The following is a 21,352-nucleotide window of genomic DNA, read 5'->3' on the forward strand; positions in this document are numbered from 1 at the left end:
CACCTCCTCCAGCCACACCCCACCACTTCATTTACCACTCAGTTAATTCCTCTCAGGGGGTTAATTCACTGATTGGGTTAAGATTCTCACAACTCAATCATTTCTCTTCCGAACTTTCTTGCATTGTCTCGCAGGCGAGCTTTTGGGGACACCTCACATCCAAACCATAACAGTGGTAGTGAATTGAACCGGGGTTTCCCATATTCTAGGCAATCATTCTAATATTGAGCTACATTTCCAGTCCTAGATGACTACATATTTGAGGTGAGACTTTTTGAGGGGAGTGAGAAGTCAAGTTCGACTCCAAGTGTTTTGTCTGAGCAACTGATAAAATAGGGTTCCAGTAAAAAGGGAGAGAAGATGTGGCAGGGGAGGGGCTGGAGCCCTTCCCGGGGTGCCTTAGTAAGGATGCTTCTTAGGTGCCTGTGTTAGTTTTCTAGAACTGCTATAATGAAGTACCAAAACTGGCTTAAAATAACAGCAGTGTGTTGTCTCAGTTGAAATAAAGGTGTTGGCATGCTTCCTCTGATGCTTCTAAGGAGGAATCCTTTCTACCCGCTTCAAGCTCATGCTCTTTGTTGGCAATCTTTTGTGCTCAAGGCTTGTGTGTGTGTGCCATGCCAGTTACATGGCCGTCTTCTCCCTATGTGGGTTCATGTCATCCTCTCTGGGTGTGACTCTCTCTGTATCAGAATTTCCCTTTCTATGGGGAAGCCGGCCATGTTGGATTAAGCTCTACCCCAGCAACCTCATTCTAACTTGACTACCTTTGCAAAGACCTTACTTCCAAGTAAGATCACATTCTGAGTTACTGGGAATTAGGACTTGGATGTACTTTTGGGGAGACACGTTTCAACCTATAATAGCATCCAGGTGGGGAGGTCAACAGGCAGATGGCAACGAGTCTGCCTGAAGCTGGGAAGAGGTTTGGGCTGGGAACAAAAATGTGGGAGTCCTCAGCTTTATAAATGGTATAAATAAGACTGGGTGAGATCATCAGGAAGGGAGTGTAAACAAAGTGAAATCTGAAGTCATTTAGAAGCTGGGACTGTGGACTATGTGTTCTAGTGCCTCAGCAGGTGGGACTTGTAATCATAATGAGTCTGCCAACTCAGAAGAGCTTGGGATTTTAAAAAATATGCTTCTTAAGAAGAGAATGGCACTGAGCATATTAGAAAAACTAAGTAAATTTAAAAGTTAGTAAAAATCATTCTGAAAAAAGAGTCAGATAATCAATGCTGAATTTTTAATGTAGGATATTCCTTTAAAGCTAATTAACGAATGAGAAAATAATAGGCATAGGCTCCTCATAGAACAGGAGAGTTGAACCTTTAAGAGGGTAGGCTTTTGGTTATAATATATAAAATATTTTTGGATCATTTAGTCACCCAAATAGATTCTTCCAAAAGTAAAATTTTCTAGTGGTGATGGAATTTAAAGTTTAATGTAGTTTTCCAGACTAACCTGCTGGTTGATGAGGAAAGGGAATCCTGGGGCCACTGAGGGATTAACCCAACTGAGATGGCATGCCTCAAAGGACCCGCAACAGGCCCAACACAGTGCTTTGGCTTACAGTTAGATCTGCTTTGTATCCCGCTGCATGGTGTTAGAGTCAAAGGGAAAAACAAGACTTGAGAAATGTGTGAGAAGAGTCATAATTTTAAACACAAGTAAAAATCAAAATCTTATTCCAACACCACCACCACCAACAAAGGAAAAGTGTGTGAAGATTGCAATTGCTATCAGTGGGCTATTGATTTTATATCAGGGTATCATCTTTTTGGTTTCATTGGACAGGAGGTCGACCTTGGAAATTCAGCTTATTTTGTCAGAAACAAAAATAAGATAAAGTAAGGCTGCATTCCCCAGTTAAGGCAGTTTTGCATGAAAGCAGAGAGAACATTAAAAAGACCTTCCTGAGATTAATGTTTAAGTCTTATTCAGTTAGTCTCAGTAATTAATAAATTTGATATTAAGATTCTCTGATAGAAATGTGGTCATCGCCCCCTGCAGAAAATATGATCATCCCTTATTCTTATGAGTAAAGTAGTCCTTAATCTATAACAATGTCTTCCACTTTCTATTTTGTATAGACTCAAACTTATAGTATTTCCATTAAGAATGTTAACAGATTTCTCCCCCTCTCCTGTCCCTTTGTGTGTGTGTGTGTGTGTGTGTGTGTGTGTGTGCATGCATGTGCTCCTCAGCAGAAAACTACTCACTAAAAGAAGCTGCAGCTTTGGAATCAGACCTCAGTTCATGCTTTAGCCTGCTGCTGATTGGCCACGTGGTGTTTCCAGGATTCTTGTTTTCTCTGGGGCTCAGATATCCCGTTCCGGGAATTGGGATGATATTACTCATTTGAAAAGATGGTTGTATAAAGCAAATGACTTAGTTCAGACATATGAAATCTTCAGACAGTACTTTGTACTTAGAAAATGTCAATAAATTGCTTCCCAGTGAATAATGCTTGTTTTAGTCATTTTTCTTCCTGTGGACAAAATCCCCGATACTGTTTATTTTGTTGTCTATCCAGATTATTTTATTTGCGGCATTGTTATAGATAGTAAAAGCAAACATGAATATATTTTACAATGTTATATTCTTTTTTATTCAAGAACCATAAACATTTACAATCCTTCAGACACCTTTTTGGGCAATCTCTTTTTGTATTACTTGATTCCATTCAAGATGCAGAATAAGTAGCTCTTGTTTATTATCAGCATATATCTGTTTACTACTTAAGACAAATACTATCCTGCCTTCACTTTTCAACAGCTCGAACCACATCCTGCCTTCAGGGTATACAGTAGTTAATCAACATAGACAAATAATGTCCAAAAATGAGTTCCACTTCATTGTGATTTCTTATGATTTTTAAAATTATTTAAATTATTTTTAAAGGATCCTTAGAGATTTCTTTAAAAGTAATTTAGAGGCTGGATATGTGGCTCAGTGGTAAAGCACTTGCCTAGTATGTGTGAGGCCCTGAGTTTAATCCCCAGCACTGCCAAAAAATAAGAATTTTTAAAAAGTAATTTAGTTCTCTTCTTTATGTAACAACCTCCATTCAGTCTTTTAACCTATCATTGAGGTTTAGATGGTAGCTTAACCTAAGAAATATCTTCTAAATTCTGTCAGAAGCATAAATAAGATAAAATATGATTGCCTCTGCCACTTTTGAAAAACAAACAAACAAACAAAACAACAAAAAGGAAATTGAAATAACTTGCAAAAATATACCCTTTTACAGTATGCTCAAGTTCAAGTTCCTTTTGCTTAATGTTTAGTTTCAAAAAGAACCAACTGTGGGTGATTGGGAGCCAGAAATCTAAGACCTTCAACCTGGAGACTTGGGGACTATAGTGCAACCAGCCCTTGCTGTCCTCTCTGCATCTGATGGTTGGGGATCTTGACTGGGGACACTTCATCACCAAGGAAACACTCCTGTCACATCAAGTCTAGCACCTTGAGTATTCGACTCCTTTGACGAGCACCAGCTGTGAATAAGTCAGCACCCAGGAGCAAGAGTAGGTTCTGTCTTCGCCAGCACCTTCTGTAAGATTTATAAATTACCCAATTTTAAAACGGAGGGCAATGCTTTAACAAAAGTTCAGAACAGCAGCAGATCTGGCGCCAAATCTATTGCATGCTAATTGTTTCACTGAGATAATTTTGAAGTCATTCCACCTCACCAACCCACAAGTAACCTCGCTCAAGCTGTACTTAATCCAGTGTAGCTTGCTATTTCCAAAAGGTCAGGAAATCTCTTTCCTCACCTCTAACTGCTCACCTTTCTTGGGTGTACTATGGGGATGCATAATTCCAATGGAGTGGAAATTCAGTCAGTAAATGAAGTCTAGGCATAAATATTCATGGAGAAAACTTTTGGAAAAAAAAAAGTTAAGAAATGGGTCTAAGTAAATCACACCCTCCCCTAGAGGTGACTAAGATAAGCTCCAACAGATTGCATGGATGTGCTTAAAATTTTGCTCTGTTATTTAGGAACTGTTTTCACGACAGCTCGCACATCCTCTGTGCCAGTATTTGGATACCTCCTTTGTGTTTCACTCACAAAGAAGAAAGAAAATGCTCTCAGTCTCTCTAAACTCCCATGACACTTTGTTCCCTTTCTAAAACCCTGGTCCATAAAAAATAAAATACTTAAAGCCCAGTGTGGTGGTGTACGCCTGTAATCCCAGAGACTCTGGAGGCTGGGGTAGGAGGATCTCCAGTTTGAAATCAGGCTCACAGCAACATAGCAAGGCCTTAAGCAACTTAGTGAGACCCTGTCTCAAAATAAAATATAAAAAGGGCTGGGGATGTGGTTCAATAGTTAAGCGCCCCTGGGTTCAATCTTTGTTACCAAATAATAATAATTCAAAGATTTTTATCATGTTCCAATGCAATCAAAGGTGTCTGAGCTAACATAAAATTACTTTGAAACTTGGAATTTGTGGTACATTATGAATTCTGCTGTCAAACTCATTCATTACGAAGATTGACTAAACAACACTCAAACATTGATTCTGATGTATTCTATGAATTATAAATTCTACAAAGTCAATAACCCTGATCCTTCTCATTTAAAATGTGTGCATATATATATGGGGTGGTGTTTGCATGTTTCATTATGAATGCAGATCACCCTTCAGTAGTAATGGTGGCCTTTGTCTTCATCACAAACACCAGACTTAATTTTATATTTTTATGTAACCCAAAGATGCTCTTGGAAAAAGTTGCCTAAATATAGTTTTGATGTTCTATAGTGTGATAGGGTGACAATATTTCACAACAATTTAATATATATTTTATAAAGAATTATAAGAGAGGAGATTAAAGTTTCCCAACAGGAAGGAATGATAAACATTTAAGGAGATGAAAATGCTAATTACCTCGATTTGGTCATTACACGTTGTGTATGTGTATTGCGTTATCACACTGCACCACATAAATGTGCATAATTATAATCATTAATTTAAAAAAAGAAAAAAGAAAAAGGAGAGAAGAAAGTTCCTTTTCTTTCAAGAGTTAACAAACAAAAACCTTATAATAAGATCACAGTTTCAGTAGCAATGCATAAAAAAACCTTTTACAAAACTAGGTGTTATACTTTCTCTTCTTAAATCTTAGAAAAACTAATAAAAATTTATCTTATCAGGGTGAGGCATTCACTAAGAATCATCCCAAGATGAACCTGAAATTCTGATCCCTTTTGGTGTTTGATCATCAAACAGTACAAGTAACCATGGGGGTGCTGTAACGTGGGGCATTGCCCAGTGGTAAAGTATGAACTTGCCTTTGACAGTTAGTGAAATTCAAGATTAGGCAGAATTTGTTAATTCCATACAGGTGAAGTTGCTAAAATATTGAAATCAAGCAACTATTTTTATTTGTTTTGCCCTTGTGTTTGTTCACTTGTTTCTTTGGTTGACTTTTGACTGACGTGGGAACCCCAGGAATTCAATGAATTTGAAGACTGCACTTGAGGACTAAAGACCCTACTGCCAGGGAGAACTGAGAGCTCTGGTATAAACCCCTGGTGGCACTCTTTTGGGTAGCACTTCCTTTTGCCTTTAAGTATAGAGTAGCCTAAAAGGAGACGGGTGACTAACACCCCCAAACCAATTGCCAGTGGTAGTCAAGAATGTCTATGTCTTTTCCTTACAGTCTTTCCTACTTGGCTGCATGGTATAGAAAGAAACATAAAACCTTTTCACAAATTCTTGTGATGTTCATTTATGTAATTGCATAAATAACTGTGTTAGTCAGCTTTTCGTCATGGTTACCAAAATACCTGACGAAAACAACTTAGAGAAGGAGAAGTGTATCTAGGCTTCATCATTTCAAAGGTCTCAGTCATGGTTGACTGACTACATTGCTCTGGATCTGAGGTGAGGCAGAGCATCATGGTGGAAGGGTTAGCAGAGAAAAGCCGTTAGCTCATGGCAGCCGGGAAGCAGAGAAAGAGACAGAGGAAGGGGCCCAGAACTAGATAAGTCCTCCCAAGGCACAGCACCAGTGACCTGCTTCCTTCAACCAGGTCCCATTTCCTAGTAGTCCATCAGCTATGAATTGACTAATCCAGTAAATGGATTAATCTACTGGTGAGGTCAGACCCTGATCATTGCCACCTCTGAACCTGACTGTATTGGCAACCATGCTTCCTGCCCATGAATGTTTGGGAACATTCCAGATCCAAACCATAATGATAACCTTGAAGAAGTAACTTAATTACTTTCCTAAAAAATGTAGATTATGGTAATAAACGGTCATTTTCATTCCTCTACTACCAAATTGTAAAACACAGGGGAAGACAACACATACCTGAGCAGCTCACAGGTAAGGGCCTTCCCTGCATTCTTCATGTTTGATTATGACCATAGGATTGTAGGGGAAGACTCATTCTTAGGCATACTCTGTGACCTTAGGCGAGCCTCTTCCTTTCCTGTTGGATTCTGTTTACTCTGTCATGTAGCTCTGAGCAGAAATTCTAAAGGCAGTTTGGAAAATGACTCCTTTCTTTCTTAAAACAGTGTTTTTGATGGACAAAAATGAGTGTACCTTCTTTGGGGTCTGGGCCTTTCATCTTAAAAGATCTATTTCCCAACACGTTTTTCTATAGAATGTACTTAGGAGCCTCAGGTGAAAAACAGGAAGTTAACCTTTGGAAGTCCTACAGGTAACATGCAACCTTGCTGACATAAATGGTTTTCAAATGGGTTTGGTGAAACATGAATACACTATTCCAAATTCATGCCCGAACTTGAAGTTTTTCTTTCTTCAGTCCTATTTTCCAGGGATTTCTGAGAATAGCCATTTCACAGTTCAGTTGTGAAATAATATCCTGATATCACCATCCAGGGATGTTGAACCATAACTAAAGGAAACTAGAAAATGTACCATTTGCTCTTATGACTTTTGCTGTGATTTTATGGGGTTTATTATTATTGTTATTATTTTTAATCATCATGCTAGCAACATGACTAGAGCATAATGACTTTAAAAGCATGAATCAAAGTTGGGATGTCCGTTTTCATCAGTAATGTCTTCCCAATTCCCTTTCCTCAATCTTCTGGCTTCATAAAAGAGGTGATGTCATAATTTATGATGCTGAGCTGCCTGGTGAAATGTCACTACACAGTGATGTTTTAATTGATGATGTTAGGCTGGTTAGCAAGAAAGTGTCAAATGTCACTTTTGTGACATAAACTGGCAGTTACGATTATATAATATCAATTATTCTTTGGAAAACTGCATTAGATCAGTTAGAGCTAAACCAATTTAGCTTGAGCATGTTCATATTTTTTTTCCTAGCTGTTCATCTAGTTCTAATTATTAAGGGTAAAATACACTTTGGATGTAGTTTAGACTTTCATAATGACCTTGCTGGAAGCATAATAGGTGTTTTACATGGCCTTCCTGTTGCAAAAGTAGGTGAAAGAAAACCTGTCCTGACCTTCCAGGAAGGAGGCTGCACCCTGAATTGCTTAACCGTCTCCTCCTCCTCTCTAATGGAAACTCTCAAAATTATCTTAATTGTTAACTGTGATTTAAGTGAAATATGACATTGTGAAGGAATCTTTTTTTTTTAATAGTATCTTAGGATATTTGGGCTTTTCATGCAAGTCAGCTACTAAGTTATGTTAAATTTAACCCCAAACTTTGAGTGCTTATGCCTTTTCTTTTTCTTTACTGACAAATTAAAAACAATAAACAAAAAAGGGAGGAAATATTTTCTCATATTCTTCTCCTTTAGCATATAGACCATTTTAAGTTTAATGAGTTAACTAGAAATACATGAGAACTTAAAACTCAAAAGTGAATGCTACAAATAATAGTAAATACTGTAACAGTGATAGCTCTCCTTGATTATAATTACTATATCCAGCTACTGTGTTAATCTTTACAGCCATTACTTTATCTATTCCTCATAGCAGATCTGATAGGTACATACAATGAATATCATTCTGTATGCGAGAAAAAGGGAGGGTTATAGATGCTTTGGCATGCATCAGAAAATAAACAGTTTGTAAATGTTAAGTATTTGCAGGAGTATTCAAGTAATTTGGAGGAAGGCGACTAGGGGAAATGCGTCAAAGGAGATAGTCACCTTTTCAGTTTCCGCCATCATTACACCCTAGGTGAAGTTGACAGCTGAGCCCAGCTTGAAGTTTAAGTGCTAACAGCAAAAAGAGCAGGGGGAAGATGGCGAGGCTGGGGCAAAGTGAGGCTGGGTGTGTCTGCATGTGTGTTCGTCTATGCACATGTATCTCTGTGCAGGTATGCGTGCTTGTGCATGGATGTACATTCCACGTGCATGTATATATGTGCACTGTGTAGACTTTGGTATGTGTTTATGCTCATGTATGTGTGTATACACATACACATTTGTCCACCTATGTTCAGGGAGTGGAAAGTAGGATGGGGAGGAAGTGAAGAAAAGCACCCAGGTAGGATTAATATTAGAGAACATTAACAGGTAGAGTGCACCCTGAGCAATGGTATAGATTCAAAAGCAGGACATTCCCACTAGAGCAGGGTTTAGGAGGACTCCTCTGAGCTGGGCCATCACTATCCAATTGCTAGATTGTGAGGCAGTCCACAGGGAGGGGTCAGTGTAAACAGGGCATGAACCAGATTCTAGGGTGGTGGTGTGGACTTAAAAATGGTACAGTTAGTTCAGCAATTGAACAGTAAGGACAGACCTACCATTCAAAGTAAGGGTCTTCAAAGGACTTGAACTCACAGATTGCTGGCCTTTTCCTGTTCCTTCCTGTCTCCTATTCCCAATTCTATGCCCACTTAACTCTCAAATTAACTCTGTTTCTCCTACAGCTACTTAAGGGATTTTCTCCATAGAACTGAGAACATCAGCTCACATGATGATCAGAAGCAGAGAGAGAGATCTCCACTTGCCAAATGCAAATACATACTCCAAAGCCCTGCCCCCAATGCCCCACCTTCAAAATCTTCAGTTCTACAGGACTGCTTTTCCTTCTTATAGGTATGATGTGTGTGTGTGTGTGTGTGTGTGTGTGTGTGTGTCTGAACACAAAAAAATCCAAACCTGTTACTGAGTGAGTCAGCTGTAATTGGAAGAATGTGAGGTGCTTAACCAAAATCAGACATTTTAGAGCTGTACAAAAGGTTCACCTATTCTCTCTTCAGCTCTGTCAAACCACACCACAAAGAGAGATCAATAAGCGAGTGTGTCGAATGAGATAGTACAATACTTGTGCTCTTGGCAGCATTTGGGGTCTTCATGGTAATCCTTCATGGCATGTTATTATGTTTGCCTTCATCCAAGTCTCTTCCCTGTGTATGCCTTTTCTTTTTTATCTTGTTTTAACCTTGTGTTTAAGTCAGTTGTTTTTTTTTTTCACTGCGATAACTAAAAGATCTGATCAGAACAATTGTAGAGGAGGAAACGTTTATTTGGTGCTCACTGTTTCAGAGGTGTCCATCCATGGACAGCAGTCTCCATTCCTCAGGGCTTGAAGTGAGGCTGAACATCATGGCAGAAGAGGGTGGCAGAGGGAAGCAGCTCACATGATGACCAGGGAGCAGAGAGAGAGAGAGAGAGAGAGAGAGAGAGAGAGAGAGAGAGAGATCTCCACTTGCCAATTGCAAATACATACTCTAAAGCCATGCCTCCAATGCCCCACCTCCTCCAGTTACCATGCCTTCAGTTACCACTCAGTTAATCCCGTCAGGTGATTAATTCACTGATGGGGTTAATTCTCATAACCCAATCATTGCTCCCTTTGCATTGTCTCACACATGAGTTTTGGGGGACACCTCACATCCAGATTATAACACCTGGTTTAAGAGCAAAGCCAAATAATTTCTTCTGGAATGTGAAGAAAAGGAAAATGGTTCCTAGGATTTTGGACTTTCTCCTATGGCTCCAACTCAAAAGACGGATGACTCTACAGGAGGCAGGACCAAGAGTAATTTTGTGAGTTTGCAAAGCACTTTCATGTATCATCTCATAGTTTCTCATTGTTGGTTTATGAGATCATGATTTTTATTGTCTCAGATGATCCCATAGAGCTAAGCAACTGGTCATTCAAGATGAAGTCCTTCATGGGCTCTCCCTTGTCCCATTTTACTCTGGTTCCTGGGATTACATTCCCAATGAAGCAACTCACACGGGGCCATGTTCTTAGCTTTTTGTTGCTGCTTGTGGAATCTAGTCTATTAATGAATAAAAATGAAGTGAATCAGTGAATTACTGATTATGAAATTTTTTGTTACATGCAGGACATCCTGAAGTGAAGTGAGCGTAAGATGACATTTTTTTGAGGCGTGCAACATACATGAGGACCATTCTGTGCACTGGAACATGGAACACTCATTCTCACAGTTAGTTACTACATTGAACCCATGTATTTCTGTATTATGATAACTGGCTGGTTCTTTAAATATGGGCTGTTTGGAGTGAAGATAATAATGACGATAGCAACAACAATGAGTGAGAGTCATTCCATAATGAGAATAATATAAAGTACTCATACACACCCACTTGTTTTGGGCAAAGTTCTCAGAGTGTATACCAGCAATGTTGTCTGGTGCAGGCTGGGACTCAGGGACATAAGGATCAGTCTATAGTTCTGTGCTCATCCTCTGGTAGTGTGTTGAGGCAGGGAAGCAACTGGTTGCTCTGTGAGTCCATTCTCCCTTCAAGAAATATCAATTCCCCTTTTGTCCTTCTTTATAAGGCAGATTTGATGGAGGAGAAGTATTTGGGATTTCCTTTGTTCTAAGAAGTCTTAGCTTAGGACAGAAATTTCTAAAGCTCTTCCAAAGAAATACAGATGCCCAGTGTTGAGAAATACTAGGGTTTTTGGTCACCTGGGAAGTGATTTGGGTGCAGTCTTTTATGCATCCATCAAAAAGTCACAGCCTAATACCCTTTCCCAAAGAAATAAGCCACCAGCCTCAGCTAGGTTATGGAAGCAGAGAGCTTGTCAGAGAGCTCCAGGGCCATTCATCAGAATAGCCTACCTACTTATTTACAAAATATAACAGACACACAGTAGACCTGGGTCACAATTTCCATTTCTCACCATTAGAATTTAGTGATAACCTTTAGCCAATGTGGCCAAGGGAATATTCCTGAGCAGTGTTCTTGGTTTGCCGAACATGACTCCTGTCTCACATCATTCTTGCCTCTTGCTTGGGCAGGATATGCTTCTGGTTTCTGTGGCTTTATTGTTAAGTGTTAACCTTGCTTAGGCCCTTCACAACAGTGGAGGCATAGAGTCCTCACAAGTGATTTTCAGGGGATCTTTTCCTCTATCCATTATCCTCTGTGAACTGCTGTCTGTGACTGGCTCTAGGCTGCCATACTCCCTAGCTCTTGAAGATGCCTGGTCATGTCTGCCTCCTCCACTGCAAGATTAACTTTCTCCCCTGAATTTTTGGAAGAGATTTGGTGGATATTGAAGCCATGAAGGAAAGAACATTAAAATGTGCTTTTTTCTGGAAGTTCCCTTTTTGTACCATGACTTTCTGTGAATAAAATCATTAAAATCCTGCTAATCACTCTGGTGGAGGAAGAGAGCCAATGTGCTACCATTCCATATTGCTGGCTTGAGATTTTACAAGGTAATATGATAAGTATGTCATGGTAGAGTGGGATATTTTGGGCTCCTGAGAGACCTTCTTGGTTCCTTTGCTAGGGAAACTTCTCAATAACTCCTGGTAATCTCTGTCTCCTGGCACTCACACCCTTCTATTGTCCCCTCCCCTGTGTGTTGCTCTAACTTAGTGGCTTGCACATGATGTAAAGATTATGATGCATCACATTTTTTTATCAATACATCATCCATTTATTCAGTGTGGTACTTTAGTAGTTGTCTAATTTTTAATTGAATGGATCCAGTGGCATACCTCTTCTGAGAAGTTTATCAATGTGTATGACTTCCATCTGGTGAGTACCCTCCCTCTTCCCTTCTGGCTTGCTTTAAGGAAGCAATCTGTCTTATTAGATCCAATGGTGTTCTGTAACAAGGAACTGAGGGAGGCCTCTAGCCAACACCAGAATACTGAGGCCCTCAGTCCAGCAAGAAGGAGGAAACAGGTTCTGCCCATAACCATGTAAAAGAGCTTAGAAGTGGGCCCTTTCCAAGTTCAGACTTGAGAGAACCACGCTTTCTTTGCAGCCTGTGTGAGGACCCAGGAAGCAGAGGACCCAGGAAGCTTGCTGGAGTCCAGTTCTGACCCACAAGTAAGTAAACAGTTGTGGGTGGTAACTCTTTACACAGCAGTAGATAACAAACACAGCCCCACTCTAATCATATGTATTAGAGCTTGTCTCTTCTCTGGTGAGCTATTTGGAATAGTATCCTCTGGTCACAATACCCAGGAAATGTCTCTAACCTACAATCTCCTTTGAATCTAGGCAGCCATTTTCCACTCCTGGATCACTGAGCAACATTCAACCTGTCAAAAACTAGGACATACAAATTCTATTATAGCCACAATATTTAACACAGGATCCTGGATAATAAGGTCAGAGATGTATTTTACAGCCTTAACCTGGCATCATATCTTTGCTGGACTAAGGGCACTTTCCGTGGTTCTGATTGAAAATAGCAGTTATTTTTTTTTTTTTCTTTCTCCCAATCAGTTATCTTTACTGAAAATGTACATTGCTGTCGCTCCTGACAGGGAGGACTTGTATTAGACACCATGGGCTTGCACCTGAATACTCAAGTGCTGCATTACATGAATACAATTTACATAATGAGCCAGGCAAAAAGTGTGTGTTAGAGTGTACATGCTTGTCAACATTTACAAATGTCGCAAGCTTGACAGAGAGTTGCCTCTTAAAGAAAAGAATATTTTTTCCCCTCTTCCCATCAACCTCTTATCTGGTGTCATGCCCCAAATGCTACCCTGGAAGGGAATTCATACAGTTTACACTGAGAACATATAACATGTGTTCTATATTCAAATATTAATAAAACTAGTGCATTGGACTTACCTGGCTGCCTTGGAGCAAATTTTTTTCCTAGCCTTTCAATGACAATGAAAGATGAAACTCAAGCACCAAGTGGATTTTATGGTTAAGTCACAATTTATAAGTGGGCGTTAATTAATGTCAGATAAAAATGAGATTCCAAAGGAATTACATTTTGCCTTCTCATTAGTGGCTGGTTTATAATTATAAACCTTGCTGGAGTGAATAATTAAGAAATTGTAATAAATAACAATGGTTTAGGGAGGCCCTGGGATAATGAAAACAGCAATGTTTGGCACAAGTTTTAGTAAAATAACGAATAGGCCTGGGTCACATGCATTCTCTTCAGCTACCTTCATAACGTAACAAAGATGGATTAAACTAACACTTGCACTTAAATTTCAGAACTATTTTAGCTTTTCATTAGGTCCTGGCTTCCTGAGATCAGGTAAAATGAGCTCTAGAAATTCAGGTACAATTTTTAGATTGTTAGTAATTTTTTAAAAACTGGCTAATGGTTCTGAGTTGAACACATCAACTATGGAATGAAATATTTTCTAGTTCACTTTGCTTCTCCTATTTGAAATTTAGGACTATATTTATGGGACATCAAAATATGTCTACTTGATCAAAGGGGTGGGTGTTTGTCAGCTTTGTGTCACTGTGACTGAACATCTGACAAGAATAACTTAGAGGAGGAAAAGGTTTTTTGACTCATGGTTTCTGATGTTCAGCTCCATGGTTGTCCTAGTCCATAGCTCTGGGCCCAAGGTGAAGCAGAACCTCTGGGTGGAGGGGCATGGTGGAGAGGTGCTGCTTAGCACACGGAGGCAGGAAGCAGAGAGGAAAAAGGGGAAGGGGCCACAGGGAAAATGAACCCTTCCGGGTCATGCCCCCAGTGACCCACCTTCTCCAGCCAAGTCCCACCTGCCTACGGTTACTACCCACTTATTTCATTCTAGTTTGAATGGATCAGATTACAGTTCTCATAATCTAGTCATCTCACCTCTGAACATTCTGCATTCATACAGGAGTGTTGGGGGACATCTCAGATCCAAACCATAACAGAAGGAAAGCACCAAATTCACTACTTAGATCCTCAGAAATCCCATCCTACTCCATCCTTCCCAAGTTCACCTTGTTTTATTAATTCCACTTTTTAAAGACAATACAGCTTGTAAAATAAACATAGTTTTGCATGTTTTTAATTTTTATTTCTAGTCCTAAATGAAGCATGTGTCTTTTGGTACCTCACACACCCACCAAGTATCAGTAAGTGCTTTTATGTCACAGTCTCAGACTAAGGGACACATCAGCAGCTTTCTGGGCTGACTCTCATACCTGGAACAAGGAAGCCAAAGGAATGTAAGAGGAATAAGAGACTCTGACATATTGTGGCATTTATTTGCCCTATAGCCTATTGACCTTGGCAAATTTCCTAGGGTGGGGAAGCATAAGCCACACATTGACCTAAATGGAATATATCATTCCTGCTCAAATGTTAGCCAACTCGTAATTACCTTACCCACTGATGGTTGAAATGCCAGCAGAATCAAAAGGCATTTCCTTTTGGAATGAAAGGTGGTCACCTGTACTTTTTGGAGGATGTGGCCCTTGCCAATCTCTGGTCCTATAATGCAGGTGGACAAGATGGCAATAAGGGAGGGTTTGTCTCAGTTCACCTGCCTTTCATTCTTTACCTTTGTTCCATTCTCATCTCACCTCAGGTTCTTAGATTTGAAGTTAATTTTTCTCATTACACTCGTCCCCAAATCTTCATTTACCTGGACTCTTTCATTTAAGGAGTCAGTCACATGCCCCCTTCTGTGACCATCCATTCGAACTTTCCAGCTGCTTCTGGTTCAGAAATGGATGCATTGATTTGGTTTCAGATACCAAATCCGTTGTTTACTGGCTCTGTAGACTTAATAAGCCTTTTACTCCTCTCTGTATATTATTTATAAGTACAGATGAACATATTCATGTTTACCCTTCATTATTCCAAAAAGAATTTAATGCAGCCAAAACTATTTATATGATTTGGGAACTTTTCATTGATATTCCTTATATGTACATTTATAACATCTCAATCATCTTAATTTGATTCTGTCTGATCTTACTCCTGTAGGTTTTTCATTTTTTCCTTCATATTTCATTATTAGGCTATAATCATTTGTTACTCCTTTTCATAAACTGTTATTGAGAATTTATACTTTAGCTAAGGCTGCACCTCAATGGGCTAAATTGAGTGAGAAAAATACTTAAACAACCTGGGAAAATAGCTATAACTGACCATAAAAAAGGTATATCATGAATAACTAGTCTGTGTTTTCTAGACTAGGTGGTCTATATTGCTTTATTACCTAACAGTTGCTCAGCATTTCATTTGACTTCTGATGCATAATTACCTGGGAATTTATAAAATATTGGGAACATTTGATGAATGTTTATTTGAAAATCTGATGTGTAGCTATTGATTGGAATGAGTGAGTTCTTAATGGCTTCTCAGTGAAAAAAGGTTTAGTTGGTCATTGGTTGGTGACACTATTTGTTGTCGTGTTTTAAAGATGTTATATTATTAACTGTGACCTGATATGTGAACCAAAGAAATTTTAATAAGTTCTTTTCTATGAGTTGTTGCAAAACCAATAGGCTCAGAAGGCTGAGATAGGAGATCACAAACTCAAAATCAGCCTCAGCAATTTAGTGAAGCCCTAAGCAACTTACTGAGATCCTATCTCAAAATAAAAAAAAAGGACTGGGGATGTGACTCAGTGGTTGAACATCCCTGGCTTCAGTCCCTGGTACCACAAACAAACAAACAAACCAATGTGCTGCTCAAAACTCACTATTATCCCATGATAGGATGGTTACAACAAATTTTTATCATTTGTTTTGTTTTTGTTGATTTTGGATGAAATTATTTAGCAAATTTGGACACAAGAAAGGTAATGGGCTGTGCTATACACTGCATGTGGTCTAGTTGACTCCTGAGACAAACTAATAATTAAATATCTGCAATGAGAAAAATAATTAGCTGATTAAATTTGTAAGATGATACAGGGCAGACTCTGACAATGAATTACTTAATTTAACACTCTCGAGATATTTTCTTTGAAAGAAAAAGTTCCATGAGAAATGAGATATAATAGGCTTAAAATAGCAGAAAGATACTCATTAGTGGAAAAGAGAATAAAGGCACAGCTTTTATAAATCAGGTGAAAAAAATACTCCTTTGCCTGAATTATTTGGCAATTCAATTCAGTTTGACCCATTAACATTTTTTGTTTAATTAGTGCAATTAAAGTGTAATGAAATCTGCAGAGATGTGGTATTAAGAACTTGAATAAAAAATGAGCTTTGTTTTTTTTTTTCCCCCCTCTGGTTAAAAATATTGATTCCTAGAGAGCCTATGTGTCAGTCGATGAGGTCTAGGACTGATTTGGTGAATGAGTATTGAATTCAGTGGGTATGTATTAGTTAACTTTCTGTTACTGTAACAGATAGCTGCTTATAATGATCTTATAAAGATAAAAAGTTTATTTTGGTTCACATTTTTGGAGATTTTTGTCCTTGTTGGTTCAATCCTGTTGCTTTTAGTGCCTGGACGAGACAGGCCATCAGGGCAGCAAAATGTGGTGAAACTACTCACCTCATAGCCAGATGTGAAAGAGAGGTAAAGGAAGGGTCCAAAGTCCAATATTCCCATCAAGGGTACATTCCCAGTGACCAAAGACTTCCCATAAGACCCCACTTCTTTAAGTTTCCACTACCTTCCAATAGTGCCAAGCTGGCTACCAGGACTTTAACAAAGAGAAAACATGTAAGATCCAAACTATAGCAAAGTATAAATCTAGTGCTCTCTTCTATTGTTAAAACACTTCTGTACATCAATAAAAAGCATTTTATGTTTTTAAAGGATCTTACTAAATTGTCTTTGCTCAACCGAGTTTTGGACTAGAGGAAGATATGTTCAAATCAAATAGTGAGCCATGTGCCTCTGTGTTCGTGGTGGAGTTTGGGGTGAGAGAACAAAGATAATGAATGTGTTGAATACTCAATTGTTTGACCTACAGTTTATTTTTCTCTCTCGTTACTTAATCAGAGCACATGCAGACAAATTGTATTCACATACCATTTTTATGAATTTCCTAATATGCTGTTTTAGTTAGCTTTTTGTCACTGGGACCAAAATACCTGGTAAGAACAACTTAGAGGAGGGAAGGTTTACTGGGTGGGCAGGGGAAGGAAGTCATGGCTTCAGAAGTCTCAGTCCACAGACAGCTGACTCCATGGGTCTGGGTCTGAGATAAGGCAGCACATCATGGGGGAAAGCTGCTAGCTCATGGCAGGGTCAGGAAGGAGAGGGAGAGAGAGAGAGAGAGAAAGAGAGAGAATGAGAAAAGGGCTGCAGGAAGAACAACCCTTCTGTTTTAGTCAGCTTTTTTGTTGTTGTTGTTGTTGCTGAGACTGAAAGACCTGGCAAGAACAATTATAGGGGAGGAAAAGTTTATTTGAGGGATCATGGCTTCAGAAGTCTTGGTCCCTAGCCAGCGACTCCATTCCTTGGGACTTGAGGTGAGGCAGAACATCATGGTGGAAGAGTGTAGCAGAGGAAGCAGCTCACAAGATGGTCAGGAAACAGAGAAACTCCACTGGCCAGATACAAATATATCCCCAAAGGCACACCCCCAGTGGCCTCCTCATCCAACCAAACCCTAACCACTTTCAGTTACCACTCAATCAATCTCATCAGGAGAATGATTCACTGATGGGTTTAAGGATTTCATAACCCAATCATTTCTTCCCTAAATCTTCTTGCATTGTCTCACACATGAGCTTTGGGGGACAGCTAATATCTAAATCATAACACCTTACAGGGTATCCCCTCCCCACACTGTGACCCACCTCCTCCAGCCTTACCCCACCTGCTTATAGTTACCATACCATTAGTCCATTCAAACTAGAATGGACTGATTAGGTTATAGCTCTCATAATCTAATCATTTCAGCTCTGACTATTCCTGTATTAATAGGAGTTTTTGGGGGACACCTCAGTTTCAACCCCATAATACATGCTTTATTAAATCAGTTAGAAACAAGTCAATAGTTTACTTAGTCCCATTCCAAGAAATAATTTCCAGTTGGGTATGGTGGTACATGCCTGTAATCCCAGCGGCTCAGGAGGCTGAAGCAGGAGGATTGTAAATTAAAAACCAGCCTCAGCAACTTAGCAAGGCTCTAAGTAACTTAGTGAGACCCTATCTCAAATTTTAAAAAAAAGAAATAATTTCCATGAAAGCACAGGTTTGAAGTGCTATTTAAATTTCTTCTATTGCTAAACATAAAATTGTTAAAACTAAAAGAAAATCTCTTTCCTATACCATAATTGCATAGGTAAAATTGTAAGATACCAATAGAACTATAACCTCCACTCTCTTTGACCTCTAAAAATACCCATTTACCTGGAATGGTATGCCCTTTTCTGCATCAAACAGCCCAACCAAAATATAAAATTAGGGGACAAAAGGAAATTTTAAACAAACAGAACCAAAGTACTCTGGATAATCAAAGAAATATGACATTTATTTTAGGAATGGACTTTTTTTCCCCCCAGAAATACTTTCTAATTATATTGTTCAAACTCTTGACTTCAGAAATATGAGGTAGGTTATACTATTATGCTCCTTATTAGATAGACAAGTAACAACATAACGATTTTGAAACACTGTGAAATGCTGCATACCAGGCCAGTTGCAAGTGTCTCTTTAGCTGGCATTTCTCCTTTACCTTTGTCCTAAGAAATCCCCGCCAGCTGGAATGATTCTATGACATGGTGACCTATTGAACACTTACTCCCTTTAAAACTGTGCCTTTTTGCACGTCACCAACCTTTACCTAGGGCTGTCATTTCATCGTGGGTTGCACATTAAAACCACAGGGGGAGCTTTTAAAATATGCCCAGGCCTAAGTCCTAACTATGAGTCCTAATTTAATTGCTGGGTGGTGGGATTCAGGCAGCGGTATTTCTGAACAACATACTCCAAGTCTCTTTTGTGCAGCCAGAAAGATGGTTTTCTTTTTCTTTCCATCATGGCCATTGTTGAGGACCTTAAAAGGACCAGATAGTCTCAGTCACATTCAAGTCCAGGCAAGGGGCTTATGCATTCTGGAGACCACCTACAGCCCCAAATTCTTCCTGTCACAACCTTCACTCAGCATGAAGAAGAGAGGAGACTGAAGAGCATTTCCTTTTCACAGGCTTGGCTTCTCTGGGGTTGGCAAGGTGCCCCGGCAGGACTAGAGCTCTGGCGTGCACATAATGGAATGCAATATGGGCCTTGACATTCATCAGACTGCGTCTTTTCCTTTTCTCTGCAAAAGCATAACACAGCCAAAAGGTGAAGAGACAGGGCTGTTTCACCCTGGCTGGATTCCTCGGTCTTTGTTGTTGGGGGAACACAGAGCCCTGAACTTCCAACATTTATAATAATGCTTAACAACAACGAAAGAGCCCTGGTCAAATTTCTGGAGGGAAAAGCAATAGGAGGTTGGAAGTCACCTTTTTACTCTTGTTTAGGAAATGGAGCTTTTTATTTTTCCCCAGCGATGTTGTCCCTACCGAGTTTTATATCAGGAAATATGAAGCTGGTGATTGCCTGTTGCTGACATGAAGTTCAGGCTTTTTTTCCTCTCTCTTCCTCTTTCTGGTTTCCCTCCCTGAAACTTGGGTTCATGACAGCTTGTTGTTGGGCAGGGCATTAGCCTTTTGTAATTTATTGCTTTTAGATTAAATCTGGGGAAACTCAATATTGCAGTTGAATGATTAGAGCAATACCCCTTGGAGTAATAAATTTTCTTTGGTGCTGTGCATCTCCAGATCATGTTTCCCTTCTAATTACATTTACATAAATGATATTCTGTAAAATTAAATTAACATTCAAACGGTTACACTGGCAGGGAGAGACAAAAATTAGTTACCAAGTTGCATCTCTTAAAAAAAAATCTAGCTCTTTTCATAATATGAATCACTACCCTCTCTCAAGTGTCAGTAATCAACAAAACCCCCATTCCAGATCTGCACGGGGATGTTTGTCACCAGCTAATGGAGATGTTTTGTTTCTTTCTTGGAGATTTAGACCGTAAAGCCTCATTAGGCGGTGGCTATGGTGACTTTTCAAACTTGACCACTAATGAATTGCTAATCTTCCTTCAAGCTTTTGCCTTGAAATTCTGCAGTGATCATGGAGAATGTCCAAATTGAATATGCACACAGAACTCTGTTACAGTCTGTCCCTTCCTTACCATCGGCTCTGATTTTTTTCCAAGTCTTGGATCTCTAGTCCCTAAGTTAACAGAAGGTCTGGCATGGGTAACATCAAGTTCTACATACCCTTCTGTGTTCTTTTATATTGCTTCGGTGTGTTTCCCTTTTGGAGTTTGGTTCTCTTTAGAAGCTGAACTATTTGGAAAGCTTGAATCAGAATCTGCAGAGACTCCATAGCTTCCATGTCTTGGCTACGGATGTCACCTCCACCATGTGTTTGTGTATAACTTCTGAACAATTTCAAGTCTGTTTCCCTTATTTCTTTGGGTAAACCAATCAGTTTCTTTGTAAGCATGATGATTTGATGCAAGATGTGATTTTGCTTATGTCAAAAATAAATAAATATATCCACAGGGAGGATGTTTACCAAAACATTAACAATACTATTCCTGAGCAGTTTTTTTTCTTTGTTTATTATTGTCTGTACCGTTTGAATTGCCCAAGGTTAGCATGTGTCATCTTTATCAAAAATATTTATTGCAAAAGAAGCACCTCTTCAGACCTGTGGACTCAGATCAAGAGAGATTTAACTAGTGTGGTAGCAGGCTATGCCCCATCTGCTTCCTTTTGCCTGTCTAGTACCATGATTCCTCATTACTTGGATTTGATAATGCCTTGGTCACAATCATACCCACAGATCATAATTGCATACATTATAAAATTTGGCTGCCAGGAATCTGCTCTCAAAATAATTTTTCAGAAACAGTGCTTATGATAGAAGATGATGAGAGCAAATTAAGATAACTAGTACCTGTAGTAAAAGAAGCTTAGGATATCCAGATCCTGTTTAGAAATGTTTGGACTACATCACCCCTTACCTGATTTCACATATTATCCCCTTTCTTTGCGCTTGCATTCATTTAGGTTTCAGTTATTCACTTAACCTGTTTGTATTGCATTATCTACAATGTGCCATGTATTGCCACAGTCAGGGGATCATCACATAGAAAGTAAAAACAATTGTAACTCTTGTTCTCATAGAGATTACAGTCTGCATTAAGTACTCATTTGATAAATGCTTAATTGCTAGATGAGAAGAAACCCAGTCCTAGGGGA

The sequence above is a fragment of the Sciurus carolinensis genome, chromosome 13, assembly GCF_902686445.1.
Source record: "Sciurus carolinensis chromosome 13, mSciCar1.2, whole genome shotgun sequence".
Lineage (NCBI taxonomy): Eukaryota > Metazoa > Chordata > Mammalia > Rodentia > Sciuridae > Sciurus > Sciurus carolinensis.